This window comes from Ambystoma mexicanum, chromosome 4q (assembly GCF_040938575.1).
Source record: "Ambystoma mexicanum isolate Mex_15411 chromosome 4q, UKY_AmexF1_1, whole genome shotgun sequence".
Taxonomy (NCBI): domain Eukaryota; kingdom Metazoa; phylum Chordata; class Amphibia; order Caudata; family Ambystomatidae; genus Ambystoma; species Ambystoma mexicanum.
Genome location: NC_090928.1, coordinates 499,086,251 through 499,104,957, shown reverse-complemented (window position 1 = coordinate 499,104,957; position 18,707 = coordinate 499,086,251).

Here is an 18,707-nt window from a genome sequence, read left to right as displayed (position 1 = left end):
TTGGAACTAGGGGTTAATCAACTTAACTGCCCTTGTCAGCTAGGTGCGCCCTGTTCAGCTAGTTACTCTTATATGTTATCCCTCTCTCTTGCTCTCTTTCTCCTCACTAAGCCTGGGTGAATTTATTCATGCAAACTTCGACCCAACATAATTTCAAGGGGCTCAAAAAGTTCAAACCAAGGTCGAACTTACGATAAGTCTGAACCAAACGTTCAAACCCACTGGCAATATAAGGAGCAATTGGGTTGAATTCCAGCCAGGCTTGGGCAGCTTTAAGGAGCCAGGAAGTTTTTGTGGAGGCAGGCTTTGGACAAACATTTTTTTTAAAATAGTTAAAAGAATAACATAATCGTAAAAAATATAATAATAACAAAAATAAGACCACATATACATTTGAAGGTGTTGTTTACTGTATGTTCTGGTCGCTCAGATAAAACAGGTATGTTTCATTGGTTTTGGAATGTATATGCTTGCTCTCATTTTTTAAGATTTTTTTAAGATTAAACATAATAGTGCAAGTGGTCTGGGGGCATGTGGGAATTAGAACTGAAAGTGACCATTATGGGTCAAGCTGATTCGAGACTCTTCAAACCCATAGTCATCTAAGGGCTCGCTCGAAGAGTCACGAATCCAATGAGCCATGCCTCCAGACAAAGCTTACTACCCTCAGTGAAAATGCTGGAGCTGATTCGAAATGCTCATACCAAATAATTGTGCTATTGATTTGAAGCATTTAGAACCGACTCTGGATTGTGATTTTAAGTGGCAATACAATTAATTTTGAGCAACTGGCTGCAGGGCAATGCATTTTCAGGGCAACATTAGCATATCCAGCATAAGCATGTTGGCTTTGCCAACATAAATGGGTTCTTATGGTGACACGACTACCATATTCTGGCACAGCTAACATCAACATAACGTCTTCAGTGACAATGCTGGCATTATTGGGAGCAGTCAACATGATTGCTGTCATAGCAGATGTATCCGCAAACAATTACTATACAAGTGTTTGAGTTCACTTTATTAATTGAATACAAGAGAAAATCTAGGGGTTAACATTTGACTGAGCCCAAGGAGTGGAGGGTTCTAATGGGTTAACATTGATCCGATGCTCTTAGAGATAAGGTCCTAAATCCTTCCCTTTATTATAGGTCAAGCTGATTCAAGACTCTACAAACCCATAGTTGCTGAAGGGCTTGAAGAGCCTTAAATCCAATGAGTCATGTCACTAGACAAGATTTACTACCCTCAGTGAAAATGCTTGAGCCGATTCTAAATGCTCCGACCAATTTATGGTGCTATTGATTCAAAGCGTTTCGAAGCGGCTCTAGATTCCAACCTTGGCTCGACCCTGTAGAAAAACATTTTGTCTTGACTCATAAGACACTTTGAATCACTGCAAAGTGATATGAAAATCTGGCAAGGAGGTTTAGGAAAGGTTTGACCAGGCCTATTTTTCACAGTTCTCCGCCTTAATTGTGTCCGCCTTATTAATCTCTGTGCTATCTCCTTCAGTCTTCTCCCTCTCTACTCCTCTGCTTGCTCACTGATTCTCCCCTTTTCCATTCTTGTCTCCCCTTCCTTCACCTCTACATTCTCTTTCTACTCCACTTCCATTCATTCCCTTTTTAGTGCTTTACTGCTTTATCACAGCTCCTGTCTTCTGTCTTCCACTCAATCTCTCCCTCCTCCTTCTACACCTCTCTCTCTTTTGGCCTTCCCTCCTCAGTGCACTGCCACTTTCTGAACTCCCCCTTGCTCTCCATACTCATAACACCAACAGTATCTGTTAACTCTGTTCCAATTTTTTCCCAACAGGGAGCCACCTCTTGGAAACTTAACTGGTCAAGTGCATGTAAATGTGATTTGGGGAGGGGTTGGGGGTGTGTATGATTGGCCATTACTTGAGATGACTACAGAAGCAGCAAGTGTAAGCACTTATTTCACTTTAAGGGTCCATGTGCCTACGTATGTAATATCCTTGTTACATAGAAGTTTATAGCTGCCTGCAGATTCTTATCCCTGCAGAACGTTCATGCAGCACGCATCAGCCAGCTGAGCGAGAGAGGGAGAGCGTGCCGGGAGCAAGAAACGAGGAAAAGGAATGTGGAATGTAGATTGAACCACAACAGCTGCTGGCCCTGGCCGATGGACTCATTGGGCCTCATTACGAGTCTGGCGGTAACCGCGGCGGTAAAACCGCCTGGTTACCACCGGACTCGTATTACCATTCCGCCTCCGTGATTCCCGGAATTACCGGGGCATAACAACCCCGGTTTTCCGGGAATCACAGAGGCAGAATGGTGTTAATCCCCATTCCCATCGAGTCCTATGGGACTCGATGGGAATGGGGATCATGGAAACACCGGCAGCATCTCATAATGCTGCCGGTGTTTCCTCGTCCGCCTGCAGGCGGGCGGTGTTAAACCCGCCAGGTCAGACCTGGCGGGAACATCACCTCCCGCCTGCAGGAGTTGTGATCGCCCGGCATGGAAACAACGGTGGCGGCGGGTTTACCGCCACCGTTGTTTCCATACCGGGCGATTTGTAATGAGGCCCAATTGTCTCCCTCCTCCTTATATGTTATAATGTACTTCATATATACATTAAACTTACTTATTTCAGCCCCATAGTATCCTCTTTGTTTGTCACCGGACACTTCAAGTGGCGACGAGGATTGCAGTGAACCTCTCACAGCTGACATCCACCAGGCCGCTCCGCTCAAGCCCGAGCGTTGCAGCGGCCCGATTTGTCAATACGGCAACGTTTTCCATTGTATTGTTCAGTCAGCTCCTCTGATCATTACACTGCTGTGCCGTGCATCCGTGAGTGTTTTCCCTATACGCGTTTCTTCACTTCCTCCACCGTTTGAGACGCATGCGCATTAGATCGGTGCCCTTAAAGAGACATACACGCTTATTTCTATGTTTGTAAATAACGTAAAGTAGAAACGTTTAGCGAGCGTGTCAGTACAAGTACTTAAAGGGACACGCACATCATTTCAGAAAGACTTTTAATGGAAAAGAAAAGCTGCATTTTACATGTTGTATCCACATACAATTATAAGGAAATATGGTGAAATAACATTGCACTGTGCAGAGAATATACAGCAGCTACTGGGAGCATATTGAGGGCTTATGCAATTGATTTTCTGTTTTCATTAACTGTTCCATACCAACAAAAGGAGACTCTTATGTGCATTGCCTCTAAGGAATTTCAGCATAATTCAATTCAAATTATTTAACCACACATTGACTTGACTTTAGTGGGTATACTATAATACCCAGTTGGTAGTGATGACATTCAGCAGTGTGCCTCCTCCAGCATTATTTATGCCTGATGCAGAAGAACCTAATATTCCTTGGAAAAGGTGGATACGGTCCTTTGAACACTATGCAGGTGTGGTGTGTGTTCCAAATTGTAGTGCTGACAAGAGAAAGTCACTGTTATTATAATGTTTAGGACCGGCTGGTCAAGAAAAATATGAGTCTTTACCAGAACTTCCTGCTGATGAAGATGTAGACATTAATGAATATGAACGCACTATAAAGAAGATAAACAAACATTATGAAAAAAAGTGATTATCATCCTGGAGAGATACAAGTTTGGCAAACGAACACAGGAGGAGGGAGAAAGTGTTGAAAAATATGTGACTGCTTTACGCAAACTTGCCAAAACATGCAACTTTAATGAGCAATTAGATGAAAGGTTAAGAGACCAATTCATGTTGGAATGCAGAAGTGTAAAAGTAAGAGAGAAGTTATGGTCTGGAAATGATCCTTTGCTAGATATTGTGCTTAGAGTGGCAAAAGAAGTGGAGCACACTGAAGAGTGTGTGAAAGAACTTGAGAACAAGACGAAATCTGTAAAATTAGAGTCAAGCAATGTAAAACTTGCCAAATTAACATGTGACAATACTGATGATAAAAAATCCATTGCTTTGGTGACTAACTCCAGAATTAAGAAGAAAATATCCAATAAGTCACATCAATCACCACCGGACAGAGGAAAGCACAGATCCAATCAAAAAGGCAATACAAGCAGCTACTACAGGAAGGAAAATTCCATTACCAACTCAAGAAAGAAGGGTGAAGGCAGATGTTACAGATGCAACAGTGCAAATCATTGGGCAGATGATCCTGAATGCCCAGCATTGAAGATCATATGTAGTAGTTGTAAAGGAAAGAGACACTATTCCAAGTGTTGCAGATCACGCAGCATGTCCACCAACTGGATAGGTGGAAATTCTAGTAGTGATCGCAGTGATCAAGATGAAGGTGAAGAATGTGTATTTGTGGTCATTGATGACGAAGATGAAAAGGTATTAGATAGTCCCAAAGCCAAAGTTCATCTTGATGGTGTCGAAATTGACATGATGATTGATACAGGAGCAAAGTATACTTTGGTACCACAACAACTATGGGATAAAAAAAGACATGAAAATCTACATGAAACAGATATCAAACCCAGAGCGTATGGTGGTGTGAAGATAGATACCATAGGATGGTTTTGGGGCAATTTGAAATTCAAAGGAAGAAGAGCAAATGGAAAGATCTACATCACTGACTCAGGTCAAACTCCCCTATTGAGCTGGATTCATCAAAGCAAATTACAAGTGAAAATAGATTCAATTGCTGAAGAATCTGTGTTTGCTGTTCAGGATGAGCCTAATAAACAAAAGATTGACCACACAGTGAAGAATTATATTTCTGAGGATGTCATGACAGAAGTGTTTCGCAATGGTATAGGATGTCTTCGGGGATATGTGCATGAGATAAGACTTAAATCCAATCATACGCCGGTAGTTCAGAAATTAAGGAGTGTTCCAATATCCATGAGAGATGAAGTCAGGAGAGAGATCAAACTCATGGAAAGTCAAGGCATAATTGAAAGCATAGACGCCAGTGAATGGGTGTCGCCATTGGTAGTTCTCAGGAAGAAGTCAGGAAAGCTACGAATTTGCATTGATATGAGAGAACTTAATAAATGTATTATACCGGATAGACATTCTTTGCCCAATATTCAAGAGCTGATATCTACCATTGGGCCTTCAAGTCATTTCTCCACCCTTGATCTTACATCAGCTTACCAGCAAGTCAAGTTACACGAGAAGTCGAAACATCTTACGGCCTTTATCACACCGGATGGGTTATACCAGTTTAAGAGAATGCTGTTCGGTCTTGTGTCGGCGGCATCTGTCTTTCAGAAGATTGTGCATAGACTATTCGAAAGAGTGCCAGGAGTGATATGTTTCCAAGATGATATACTGATTGGTGCGAATAGTAAAATAATTCATGATGAAAGATTGAAATATGTGTGTGGAAAACTCTGTGGAGCAGGAATGACTTTAAGCAAAGAGAAATGCAAAATTGACTGTTCTGAAATTGAGTATTTAGGGCATAATATTTCAGCCGAGGGAATATCTCCAAAGGAACAATTGGTCAATGCCATAAAGAATATGCCCAGACCAAGTACCAAAGAAGAAGCACGTAAGTTTTTAGGTATGGCAGAATATTACTCAAAGTTTGTCCGTAATTTTGCTGTACATACTGTTGTCCTACGTGAAGCCAATAAAAAAAAGGTTTTACGTGGAACAACGAATGCGAGGAAGAGTTTGAATTTATTAAAACTGCTATTGATAAGGCTCCTGCTCTAAAAGATTTCAGTAGCGATAAGAAAGTCATCATTGCCACAGACGCCAGCAATATTGGATTGGGAGCTGTTGTCACTCAGGAACATAATGGGCGAGAGATGGTAATAGCATTCACCTCGAGACTTCTTAAAGGAGCTGAAAAATCGTACGCAGCAATAGAAAAAGAAGCCTTGGCAATAAAGTGGTCGGCAAAGTAGAGTTCCGGACAGACCACAAACCATTAATCCATGTAATCATCTCCAAAGGATTGGACAAAGTGTCCAATCGGATCAGAAGATGGGTGATACTCCTTCAGGAGTATAATTGCAATGTACGATATGTGCCAGGTACAAACAATATTGCAGCTGATTGTTTGTCACGTTTGACTAATGTGTCAGAAACTACAGATGAAGATGATAATACTGAAAATGTTCTTAATATTGAGACCAATTCCATTTAAAGGGTGGAGTGGAGTGAAGCTATAAAAAGTGACAGTGCTATGATTAATCTTAAAGTGTTAATATGCAGTCAAGCTCCATGAAATAAAGCCATGTTTGAAAAAGCCAATCTCTCAGAATATTGGCCTATTGCTGATGAATTGCATGTACATAAGGACATAGTTATGAGAGGAGACAAGATAATTCCACCGAGTAGTTTGAGAAGAAGAGATATGGAACTCGGACATGAGGGCCATCAAGGGATGGTGAAAACCAAGCAACGCATAAGAAATGACTACTGGTGGCCAGGATGCGACCTGCAAATAGAACGACATATCAGGGATTGTATCCTTTGCCACAATAATGATAAGAGTTGTGTGGGAGTAAAACAAACCATGGTTGTGACCGAAATTCCAGATAAAGCATGGAAGGATTTGAGTATGGATGTATTGGGTCCAGTGTGCAGTGCTGGTGTACAAAAATATTGTTTAGTAGTAATTGATTTGCTCACTAGATGGGTTGAATTACTTATTGCACCCAATATCACTGTAAATACTGTGATCACTTTCCTATCTGAAATATGTGAGAGGGAAGGTTTTCCGAGTAGCATCATGACAGATAATGGTACTCAATTTAGATCCAAAGAGATGAGAGTATTTTGCAAAAAAATATTCTATTCTACATAAAAAGAGTGCAATTTACCATCCTCAAACCAATGGTACTGTAGAGCGCTTCAACAAAGTGTTGAAACAGACCATTAGGTTGGCATGGTCCAACGGCATGGATTGGGAAAAGGCTGTCAAGGAGAGAATTGTTGCACATAGGTTCACACCCCATTCAACTACAGGCCTTTCTCCATTTGAGTTAAGTAGGGGTAGAAAAGCGCACACCAAATTAGCGCCCATGTGGTTAGGTAATGAGAACAATAGAGTCAACAAAGACTTTGGATCGGTGTGTGACAAAATAAGGGATACCCAGATGAGGAACAAAAGTGTTTACGATGAAAAGAGGCCCATGGGCAAATATGATGAAGGTATTGTGGTGGGAAAAATGGTAAGAGTTAATTTGCCCCCTGTTCTCAGAGAAGGTCCCTGCAAATGGTCCAAGCCTATCAGGGTGTTAGAAGCATTCAAACACTCTGTCAGAACTGAGGATGGTAGAATCTGGAATGTCAAAAGAGTATGGATATGTGGTGACAACATACACTCAGCTGACAATAGAGGTAAAGTGATGGTGAGGAAAGAGGATGGTAGGAAAGAAGGCCAAATTGAAGTGAGTAATAAGAAAGATCAGAATATCGTATGTGAGAGGAAGAATGTGCAAGAGGTGAGATCCAACAGGTCCGAATTAATTTCCTTGCCCAGTCACATCAGCGAGATGTCCCGCAGTTCCAGATGTGGGAGACCATATCGCAAGCCCAGAAAAATGGAGGACTTTGTGTGAATATGTACATAGACATTTGTCATCACTATTGTTGTTTCATTATGTTGTATATAAAGGAAGGGAGATGTGTAATATCCTTGTTACATAGAAGTTTATAGCTGCCTGCAGATTCTTATCCCTGCAGAACGTTCATGCAGCACGCATCAGCCAACTGAGCGTGAGCGAGAGAGGGAGAGCGTGCCGGGAGCAAGAAGCGAGGAAAAGGAATGTGGAATGTAGATTGAACCACAACAGCTGCTGGCCCTGGCCGATGGACTCATTGTCTCCCTCCTCCTTATATGTTATAATGTACTTCATATATACATTAAACTTACTTATTGCAGCCCCATAGTATCCTCTTTATTTGTCACCGGACACTTCAACGTAACATCCGGCCACAATCTTTGAATCACTTCCTGTGCAGAAACTATCGCCACAATGTCTGAGACCCAGAGTCTCCCGCTCAGTCATAGTGTAATGCTTCCACATTCTGAGAGTGCCAGGAATTCACAAGAAGGCATGTGCATAATTTGGATCCGCTGGACGCACTGTTCTCCCGAGCTGCTTACTTTCTGCAAACCAGACCTCACTACCGTATAACCGGAAGATGTTCTAGGTAGTAGGTATGTGATTTGCAGTCTTTTCTTGTCTTTCTACTGTATTGCTCATGTTGTGATCCATCTTCATACTGTTAATGGTGCTTGGGGACATTATGGTGGGAAAATCAATAAGAATATGGATGGCCTAAGGGATGCTCTATAAATCCCCTCCAGTCCCTACATCATGGAGAGGGGGGCAGTCCCCCATTCCAAGGTACCCCAAACCCATCCACTAGCCTTAAGTCGGGCGCTTTGCCACAGTGTATTTTTACAGTGGCAGTAATGGTAAATATTGGCACAATTAGCATGATTAACAACGTCTTCTTATAGTGGCAATATTGGCCTAAATTGACACAGCCAGAACAAAAATGTCTTTTAACAGTGTTAATATTGGTATTGTTAGGAAAAACACACAAGTGCATGTCCTTAAAGTGGCAATACTTGCATTTACTAGCAGAGTCAGCATGGCAGTTTCTTCATGCAGTGTATTGGCTGGTATTATTGGACACAGACAACTTGTGTTGTCTTGTGTCCTTATAGTGATAATATGGGCATGTATTGATACAGTCAGAATGACAACATTTTCTTGCAGTGGAAATATGATTGTTATTGCCAGTTTTATTAGGCACAGCCAACATATATCTGTGCTACAGTGGCACAACTAACATGTTTTGCCAAATCCAGTATGTGAATGTCTTCTTACAGTTGAAATACTAACATTATTGGGCATCAACTGCTTGAGTGTGTTCATACTATTACAATATAACTTACACTGGCACAGCCAGTATATGCATGCAAGCATCTTCCTACAGTGTAATATTGGAATTATTAGGTATAGTGAGCATGGGTGTGTGTTTACATGGTAACAAGGAATATGTTGATACACCTAGCATAATACTTTCTTCTTACAGTGGCAATACAGAAAATATTGGGCATAGCCAACTTGACTGTGTTCTTGCAGTGGCAACACTGACATATATTTACACACCCAACTTTGCTGTACACATTGAACTTGGAATCCCTCACATTGGTGACGAGTGGCAAATGGCCCCTCTCTCACATTGGTTGGTGGTATGGTCTAATCCAAATGTCTCCTTAACACATATGATTATTAAAACTTTGACCACCAGTCTGGCAAGATGTAAAATTGCATGGTTTACCTATACCCACAAATGTACATATCAGCTGAATGCTCAGAGTTTGCAATGTCCGTCTGCCCTCCTATTACCGGCTACGGTAAACACATATAAGCAAATGTTTCACTCTATCATTGTGTCTAAGAGAGAAACATCTGGGCTCAGGGTAGGCTCTAACAGAAAATATATGCTTATTTCTGGTCTAGAGGGTATTCAGCCATATCTTCTGCACAGCCACAAGCTTATAGATCTTTGGGCACTGACCAGGCCAAGTTTTAATTCTCTATGGCTCAGGATGAGAACTAAAAACTGGTTGAGTATGGTGGAACAGGAAATTGTGGTAAGCGTAGTAAGTATAGAACTCACCGCTAATGCAAAAATGCTGTATAGGCCATCCAGGTAGTCATATTGTGATGTATCAGAGCGTGTTACAAGAGTTCCTCAGTCTGAAACCGAGACGGTCCATCCCAAACTTAGAGGACAGTAAGGTTATATTGAAGTAATGTGAAACAAGTGACTATTTCAAATATCGAATGATAGGCGGGAATAGATGACCCCAAGAGGACTCACCATATTCAAAATGAATGATGTACGTATAACATGTAGGAATTCTCTAATGGACAGTGTCACCATGTACAGCGGTACCGAAGAGGCGCCAAAATTTATATTGAAATGAAAAATAAAGAATAAAAATTAAAGAATAAAAAATAGGCACGACATTCTTAGTGTCATTCTAAAATACTTGGAGGATAATCAGTCATCAGAGGGACCCAAACAAGAGTACCTTGCTTTAATAAGGAGTTTCCAAGGGGACTTCAAATACCATATCCCACGAACCCAAGTATGTGATCACTGTGTAGACATATCAGCATGCAAGTGCTGGACTTACAGATCGGTGTCTCTAACAGTGAAGAAAATGCAATAATATGCTGAGCGTACGTCAAATATATGACCATCGTCTAGACATATCAGCATGCAAGTGCTGGATTTACAGATTGGTGTCCATACCAGTGAAGAAAACGGAATAATATGGTGAGCGTACGTCCTTAGAGAAAGCTACAAATCTATTAAGTTCATGTTGAATTACCTAGTTACACTAGTATATGAGTAGTGGTAACTTGTCCGGTATCCACTATAGCAGTGCCAATTCAGGACGTGAAACCCTGGCTGGGTACACGTATTAGATGTGCAGACACATATCTGGTAAAAGAAGTATAGCGTGATAGATTCAGTATGTGATGATTAGTCTATGGTAGATTAACTGTGGGTAAAGGTGTGATCTATGGAGTAAAATGATGAGCGTACCTCATAGCAGTTCCTTGAATGGGAGAGTTGATCCTGTCTCAGTTGCCTAGGGAACCAAAGCATGCAACTGGTTCAGGCGATGGGCGGTTGCCGGGATCTGTTCAGTCAACTATATAAAAAATGCAAGCGATATAGAGTAAATCCAAAGGGATTGAAGGGGTGAGTGTAAGTATATAGTAGGGGGACAGGAGGGACGAAACGAAACATACCTTGTAGGCTTATCTGCATTGAGTCTGAGCGGCTTGCAGAATTCCAGGGGCGTGCCGTGTCCCAACGCATACGTCGTCAAGGAGACAATAGAAGCAGGGAATGTACGGCGCCATGCTAGTAAAGTAACTTCAAACAATGGAAATAGAGGACAGACCTCACTATGGCTAGGAAAGAGCTTGTCCATCTTAGAGTGGCTGAAGATACAATGGCATATACTCAAAGGTGAATGAAAAAGATAAGTGTGATCCACCGGAACCCCTAAAAGATCAGAGGCGGGTTGAAGATTATATATAAGTATGTAGCCAGAAAAATAGAACGGTCAGAAAAAGAGTAGAAGGAGCTCCATCGAATACTAAAAGATAGAAAATGTAGAGTCCAATAGGCTCAATGACCAATATCTACCAATATCTCACATCCACATCGAGCAGTCAATTACAGTAGGTTGATGTATGCCCTTACATTATGGTAGCAGTGACTAAGAGCAATTAAATATGTATGTACACAGCATCCTAGACATCACGTTGCTAATTCTAACAGATGGCTATAGAGATATTCAAGTTGGAACAACCAATACCACCATTTATAGACATCAACATGTATATGGCGCTCTAGGTCATACATTTCCACAGAAACATATAGTCTTCAGAGATTCACAATGCCTTAGGGTAGAGATGCATATTATATTAAATGCCCTTACATCATAATTACATTGCCTTAGAGGAGTCAGATAAATGAAATACAAGTAATCATTGACATCATACTTCACAGCATAGAACATTTTAGAGTTGGTCAAAACAAAGGAAGTGGTGTACATAGATATGTATAGACATAGTTCTTTGTCTAGCAAGATAAACATGGCCAAGCCAAAGTGATATACATAGGCATGCGCAGACATGGTCCTATGTTTGATAGGGTCAACATAGTACCCGGCATAGTTACAGAATGATAAGAGCAATTAAGAGCAATACAAAGAGGATTATACAGAAAGGCCACAGGGGTAGAGATGTATATACCAGTATATGTCATTACATCTTAGTCATATTGCCCCAGTGGAGTCAGATACGTGTCTAAAGGCAGTCATTGACCTCATACTTTAAACTGCAAATCATTCAAAAGGTGGTCAAGACAAAATGATATACATAGGCATGCGTGTATCTAATCCTTTGTACGAATAGTAACAAGCATAGTAACAGGATGGAGATGATCCCTACAGAAAAAAGCTCAGTGAGAATTCCTCGTTGTGATAAGATAGATTGATAATTGCCGCACATCTGTGGGCAGTTCACCACTTCTACCACTTGAAATTTGATTCTGGCGATTGTGTGTAGTTGTTCGATTAAATGTCTAGTTAACGGGGATCTGAGGTTCTTGCACCTGATTGTAGATTTACGTTCCAACCATCTTTCTTTCACCGGTCTTGTAGTCTGGCCAATGTATAGTATCCCACAAGGACATTTTATTGAGTATATTACACCCGCAGAGAGGCAGGTAGTGAAATCCTTAATCTTTCATTTCTTGCATGTCTGTGGATGAGATATTGTCTCACCTTTAATCACATTGTTACAGTTAGTGCTGTTCAGGCAGGGAAAAGTTCCCTTTTTCCTTGTGCTGATGAGAAGTTGTTTGTCCTTTGCTGGTCTTTCTGCTCTTACAAGTTTGTCTTTCAGGTTTTGTCCTCTCTTAAAGGCCATCATAGGTGCCTTAGGGAATAGCCTCAAGCGGTTGGGATCATTATGAAGTATGGTCCAGTGTTTTCTTATTGTTTTGCTGATTTGAAAGCTCTATCTCGAGTACTTAGAGATGTACAATAAAGGTGTTTCTTTCTCCTTGTTCTTAGGGGTACGTAGTTGTTCTTTCGCGAGTGTGGCAGTTCTAGTTAAAGCTTCATCCGTGACCATCTCTGGATATCTCCTGGATTCAAACCATTCAATTAGGAGAGAGCATTCCGAGTCCAGGCATGCTGGATCAGAGATGATTCTTTTGTGTCTTAGCATTTGGTTGTACGGGAGGCTCTTGAGCATGGACTTTGGATGGAATCTGGTGAAGTATAGTAGATTATTGACGTCGGTTGGTTTGTAGTAGACAGTTGTTGCAATGTTGCCCTCTTTTATTTCTAGACTCACGTCTAGGAAGTGTAGCGATGGTTCTCCTGTTTCCATAGTAAACTTGATTGTGTTGTGCACTGAATTGAGGTATTCAAGGAAAAGATCTAATTCCTCTCTTGTTCCACACCAGATGTCGAAGATGTCATCAATAAATCATCTCCAAACTAAAGTCCTGGATGACCAAAATGGGTGGTCCAGAAAAAAATCCTTTTCAAATTTATACAAAAATGTGTTGGCATATACAGAGGCCATGGCTGATCCCATTGATGTACAGGAAGACTGCATATAGTACTTGCCTCAAACCGGAAGTAACCGTTGTGTAATATTGTTCCAAGTAACTCAACAATAAATTCCTTGTTTCCTCTTAGGTGTGAATGATTCAGCAGAAGCCAAAGTACAGCTCGAATACCCTCTTCATGTGTGATAGAAGTGTATAGCCTGCAGACGTCCATACTAAAAAGGATGCACTCTGTGTCTAAAGCCGTGATCTCCTGTAGGCAGTTTAGGAAGTCTGTGATGTCCTTTGGGTATGTGGGAATTTTCTGAATTAGCAGTTGTAATAGACGGTCCACATAAATAGTGAGTGGGTCGAACACAATGGGCCTCATTACACGGTAGGCGGAGAACCATGGCGCTATTAGCGCCATGGTTCATGCCGGTAAAATACCGGCACCGCCTTGGTGGAAAGGGGAATTACCGCCCCATTCCAAGGTTGGCGGGGCAGTAATTCCCCCTTCCACCATTGCCCTTCCCCATTCCCATTTTTGCCCCATAGTGCATAATGGGAATGGGAAAGGCGCTAATTACGGCACCGCAAATTGCGGTACCGTAATTAGCTCCCTGGGTCCCTTTGCGGGTTGGTTTTTAACGCCTGCAAAAAGCAGGCGTTAAATTCCCCAACCCGCAAAGGGACCTCGTAGTAAGGCGGTAAGGATTTACCGGTACCGGTAAAATACCTGTACCGGTAAACCCTTACCACCTACCGTGTAATGAGGCCCACTGTCCGTTCCCGCTACTTTTGGTCTCAAAGGTGGAATCTTGCTGTCCTAATGGTCCTTTGGTAGGCCATAGAAACCCAGTGTTAATGGGTGTTTATTGGTGGAGTATGGTGGAAAAGACAATAGTTTGCCCGGGGAGTAACTGGCCAAAGGAAAATCTTTTACACTTTGTAATGTTTTGCCCTATTTACCAAGACATTAGAAAGAGGACTATGAATATAAAATCAATTGCTGTTACGAAGGATGCATTGGTTTTGCTGATAACAGATAATGGTCACGGGTTGCATATGTACAAAGATGCATCGCTATGGTGTAATCCGGGATTGCAGGTGAATAATAAGATGTTGAATTGGAGACGTTGGAGTAATAGAGGTGTTCTGGTGATTGGGGATGTCTGGAATGATGATGAAGGCATGGTTTCCTTTGCGAATCTGAGAAATAAATATGGACTGAATGGGAGGGAACAGGGAAGGTATAGAATACTGAAGGATTTAATTTCTGAACGGCAGCAGATGTTAGACACACAGTTTGTGCAGAAACCAGAGATATGTGGATTGTTTTCTGTAATGCAGCAAAAAGTGTCGGATATCATGCGCCTTATACCTTTGGAGAGTACTTGGTTGACCTCATGGGAGAAGCTAAGAATGACATGGTCTGAAGAGTTGGGCAATGACATTTCAGTGAAAGAATGGGAACAAATCTGGAAGGTCCCGGTTAAGGCAAAAATTGACTTAAAATGCGTTACATTCAACAAAGGATGTTGGGTCGAATTTATTGGACTACTGTCTGTATGTGTTCTCTGGGATTGGTGGAAAATTATTGTTGCTGGGGTTGTCAGAAGGAAAAAGGTACTCTGTTGCACAGGTTATGGTACTGTGATAGAGTGATGGACTATTGGAAGGATGTGCTGGATAGGATTGACACAGTTTGGACAATCAATTTTCCACTAACCCCTTTATCTGTGATTCTACAATCTCCAAGATGCGGGCGAAATGTTGATTATGTAACTAGAAATTGGATTAACAGAAGCATACTGGTGGCGATTACACAGGTGTTGAAGGTGTGGAAAACAAGGAAAAAAAACTCTTGTTGAAAGATGTCTTTATCATATGAAGATTCTTTCAAAATATGAGAAATGTTTGTTGTGTAGGCAGCAGAAGGAAGCAATATATGAGGAACTTTGGGGACCTTTCAATGAATTTTATGGAATGAATATTGTGGTATGAGTTATGTATTTTTGTAAGGAAGAAAGGGTAGGAGGGTTAGGGATGTGGGTGTGAGTTTATTTGTTGTCCTACGTCCTCTCTTGTGTTATTATATTGTTTGTTATGTGGTATTAAGTTGTACTTTAAAGTATCTGGGTTTGATGTTTAGATATTGGATTTACTACTGTAATTCATTAAATATATTTCTTGTATATACTTTTTTAAATCTGATGTAACTGTTTATTGTTCAAGCTCAGTATTTGGTTGTTATATGCTTTGTTGAAAACTAGAAATAAAGTGCATAAAAAAAGAAAGAAGACTATTGTACCTTTGTTAGAAAACACAGGTTTTATCCAAGTTAAACCTGCCCTGATCTTTTTGTTGCGTGCTGAAACTATCTCAGTGGCTTGGGGCTGTCGTAAATTTCTAAGAAAAGCTTGGTATCGGCAGAGGAAATTGTTCGAAAGATGAAATAATACATATATTTTTATCCTTCCAATGTTTTTTAATGCATTATATACACAAAATATGTATTTATATGGTCTGTTTTTAACTGGCGTAATCATTGTTGTAAAATTTGAGTATTGTTGTTTGCAAAACTGGTTTATGGATTTTTTTAGCTGAATAAACTTTATTGATGATAAAGATGATTTACACACCTCGTGACAAACTTATCCAGAACTGAAAAACCACTTACTCTTAAACCAGGATACACTGCTGCTCAAAAAAGAGGAGACATCCTGCTTGGTCAATGTCCAAGAAAATGACTTCAGTGTAGCCTGAGACTGGGCAATATAAATATAGTCAGGCAAGAAATAATAATGCCAAACTGTATTCTTCCAGAAGGTAGGTTATAAAAGGGCCATTCCCTGATTTCAGTATAGCCTCCCACAGAGTGTGTGCATGAGTGTGTATGACCTGATACTTTCCCATTGTATTTATTTGACAGACAACGACAGAAAAGTATTTCAGTGTAGCCTAAGAATGTTATGTTATGTTATGTAATGTTATGTTCAAAGTTCTTATACTGCCTCACCTGTTTGATCTGTACGCCAGGGAGGGTGGTGGGTAAGCTAAAAGGACTGAGTGGGAAAAAGGAGCAGGCGACTTGTGATGTGCCGGTGGCAACTTCAGTTCAGTGGCACTGAGCATAGGTGTGTTTTTTTCAGGTGGTAGCCGCCACGTGGTTTTGGGCAAGACTGAGCATGGTTTAAGTTGTTGCTGTTGTGGTGTTGTGTAGTGCATGCAGTTTGTTGTGCTGTAGAGGTATGGTTGTGTTTAGTTCAGAGTTTGAGATGTGTATGCAGAAGGGTGGGTTTTTAGTGATATTAGTTAATGGCAGTGCCTTTTGTACCCCCACTGTTCTGATTAAGCGCCGCCCATATCCCTTCCCCTTTAGTACATTTTGGTGTATAGCAGTTACCTCCCCATGGGTTCCTCCAGGGGGATGTGTTCCCTGTGCCCTGTGGTCCGTCATTGCGGGAGTGGGACACATCTCTCTCCACTATTTCCATCTAAGGCATTTTATCAGGGGTCCACTTAAATCAGACCCCATATCCCTCTCCTGTTTCACCTATGTCAGGGGTCACCTTGAAAAACTCACCAAAATATTACAAAAGTAGTAAAAAAAAGGAGAGTACACCGGTGCAAGAAGTAACACAGTTTTATTCAGGGCCCCAACTGGCACAGAAAATTCAAACAGATCACAGAAAGAAACTGCGTGAAAAGGTGCTGTCAAAGAAACACAGCTAAAGTTAGAACCTTCACACAATGCAAAGGAATTAGCATTCGTGATCGCGCAACATGAAAAAATCTCCCTACACAAAGCTGATTGGACTTTGCACTTTGAACCCTTATACAATAACATACGTTGAGTTCAATAATTGGGTCCACAAACCTTCCCACACAGCCCTCAATTACACATGTGACGTCACAATCCACCCCCAAATCCCACAGCACAAAGTTAAGTCATTGAAACATTTGCGACAACCAGTGGAACATTAATCAACTGCTCTGGTTGCCTCATCCTGAATATCGGTGATGTGAACCCATCTTCGCCGACCTTCGAGCTTGACAGCAGTTGATGTTGAATAAATGAAGGCATGTGGGCCAGTGAAGCGCTGCTCTTTCCATGTGTTTCCTCACGAGGACATGCTTGTGCACTTCAATCTTTGATGGTCTCTTATTTGTAATTCCCCTTGTTTAGGACCCTCAGTGACATACTTCACCACCTTATGCCAGGTTTCCTCTTTTTTAAGAATTAGTGTTAATGTTACAACATTGTCTTACTATACATTTTCCCTTTCATCCACCCAGTGAGCAGCTTCTTTTTTTTCTTGGAATAAGCTTTTAGTCCTACAGAGATACAGGTGCATTAGTCATCCTGCCTCCTCATAGGACACAGCTTTCGGCAGGAAAATCTTGGACCCTCCAACTACTTCTGGAATGAGAGCACATACTTAGCATGTGCCATTTACTCTTTCTCTCTCTTCCCACATGCATCATTTCATCATACCAAATATTTTCTGTTCATTAATTATGCTCCTCTTCAGTGCCATGGTGGAAGCCCTCCCCATTCATCATATTTCTTTTCCCCATCTTTCTTTTTTCCTTCCTTTGTGTTTTACTTTTTTCTTTAAAATGGAATAAAACAAAAGTATTAATACTATGCTAAAACATATAAACATCATTACGCACCACAAAACTGAAAATGTCTTTTTCTTTGCTACAGATTTTGCATTATAAACCTCTTCAGAACCTCGCTGCCTTTTTATATATTCTAATGGCTGTAAGAAATCTTAAAGTTCTCAGATATTCCTCATAATGTTGTTCTTTGGGGGACAGTGCTCTTGTCTTTGCAAAAGTCGGTGATGTGAACCCATCTTCGCCGACCTTCGAGCTTCACAGCAATTGATGTTGAATAAATGATGGTATGCGGGCCAGTGAAATGCTCCTCTTTCCACTTTCTCATGTGGTTCCTTGCGAGGACATGGTTACCAGGATATAGAAGTGCTGCTTGTGGAAAGTGAATGTTTGGGTCACCCGATAGCCAAGATTGGTTTTTAGGCCTCCTATGCAAGGTTATATATTTAAGAGAGTTGGTAAATTATGTGAGATACGTATCAAATTCCCCCCTAGATTAGCAGAAGAGTGAGCGTCAGAGATTTTACGTGATGGCGGAATAGGCGCATGCATTCTCTGGCCTGTAACAATCTCAGGAGTCGTCAGATGCTGATCTCTTCCAGGCGTATTTCTCAGCTCAAACAAAGCAAGAGGCAAGCAGTACACCCATGATTCTTCAAGCATGTGTGTAAGCTTAGACAATTGCATCTTCAACAGTCCATTAATCTTCTCTACCAAATCGTTCGCTTTAGTATGGTAAACTGTGCATAATTTATTCTTTATTTATCCCCAGGAGTGTTGTTATCTCCTTCATTAAATCATTGGCAGAGTATTGCCTATTATCAGAATGAATTTCATCTAAGGGGCGCTGTTGAGCGTGACAAAAAATGGCTGCCTAGAGCACGAGCTCCATGACGACAAATATCCTTAATAAAACGATCCTAACTTGGAGCACCCCGCGGATGATTTTGAAGAGTGGAGGCTGCAGCGGAACAATCCTGCACTCAACAGCAGAAATCCAGAAGAAAAACGCTGT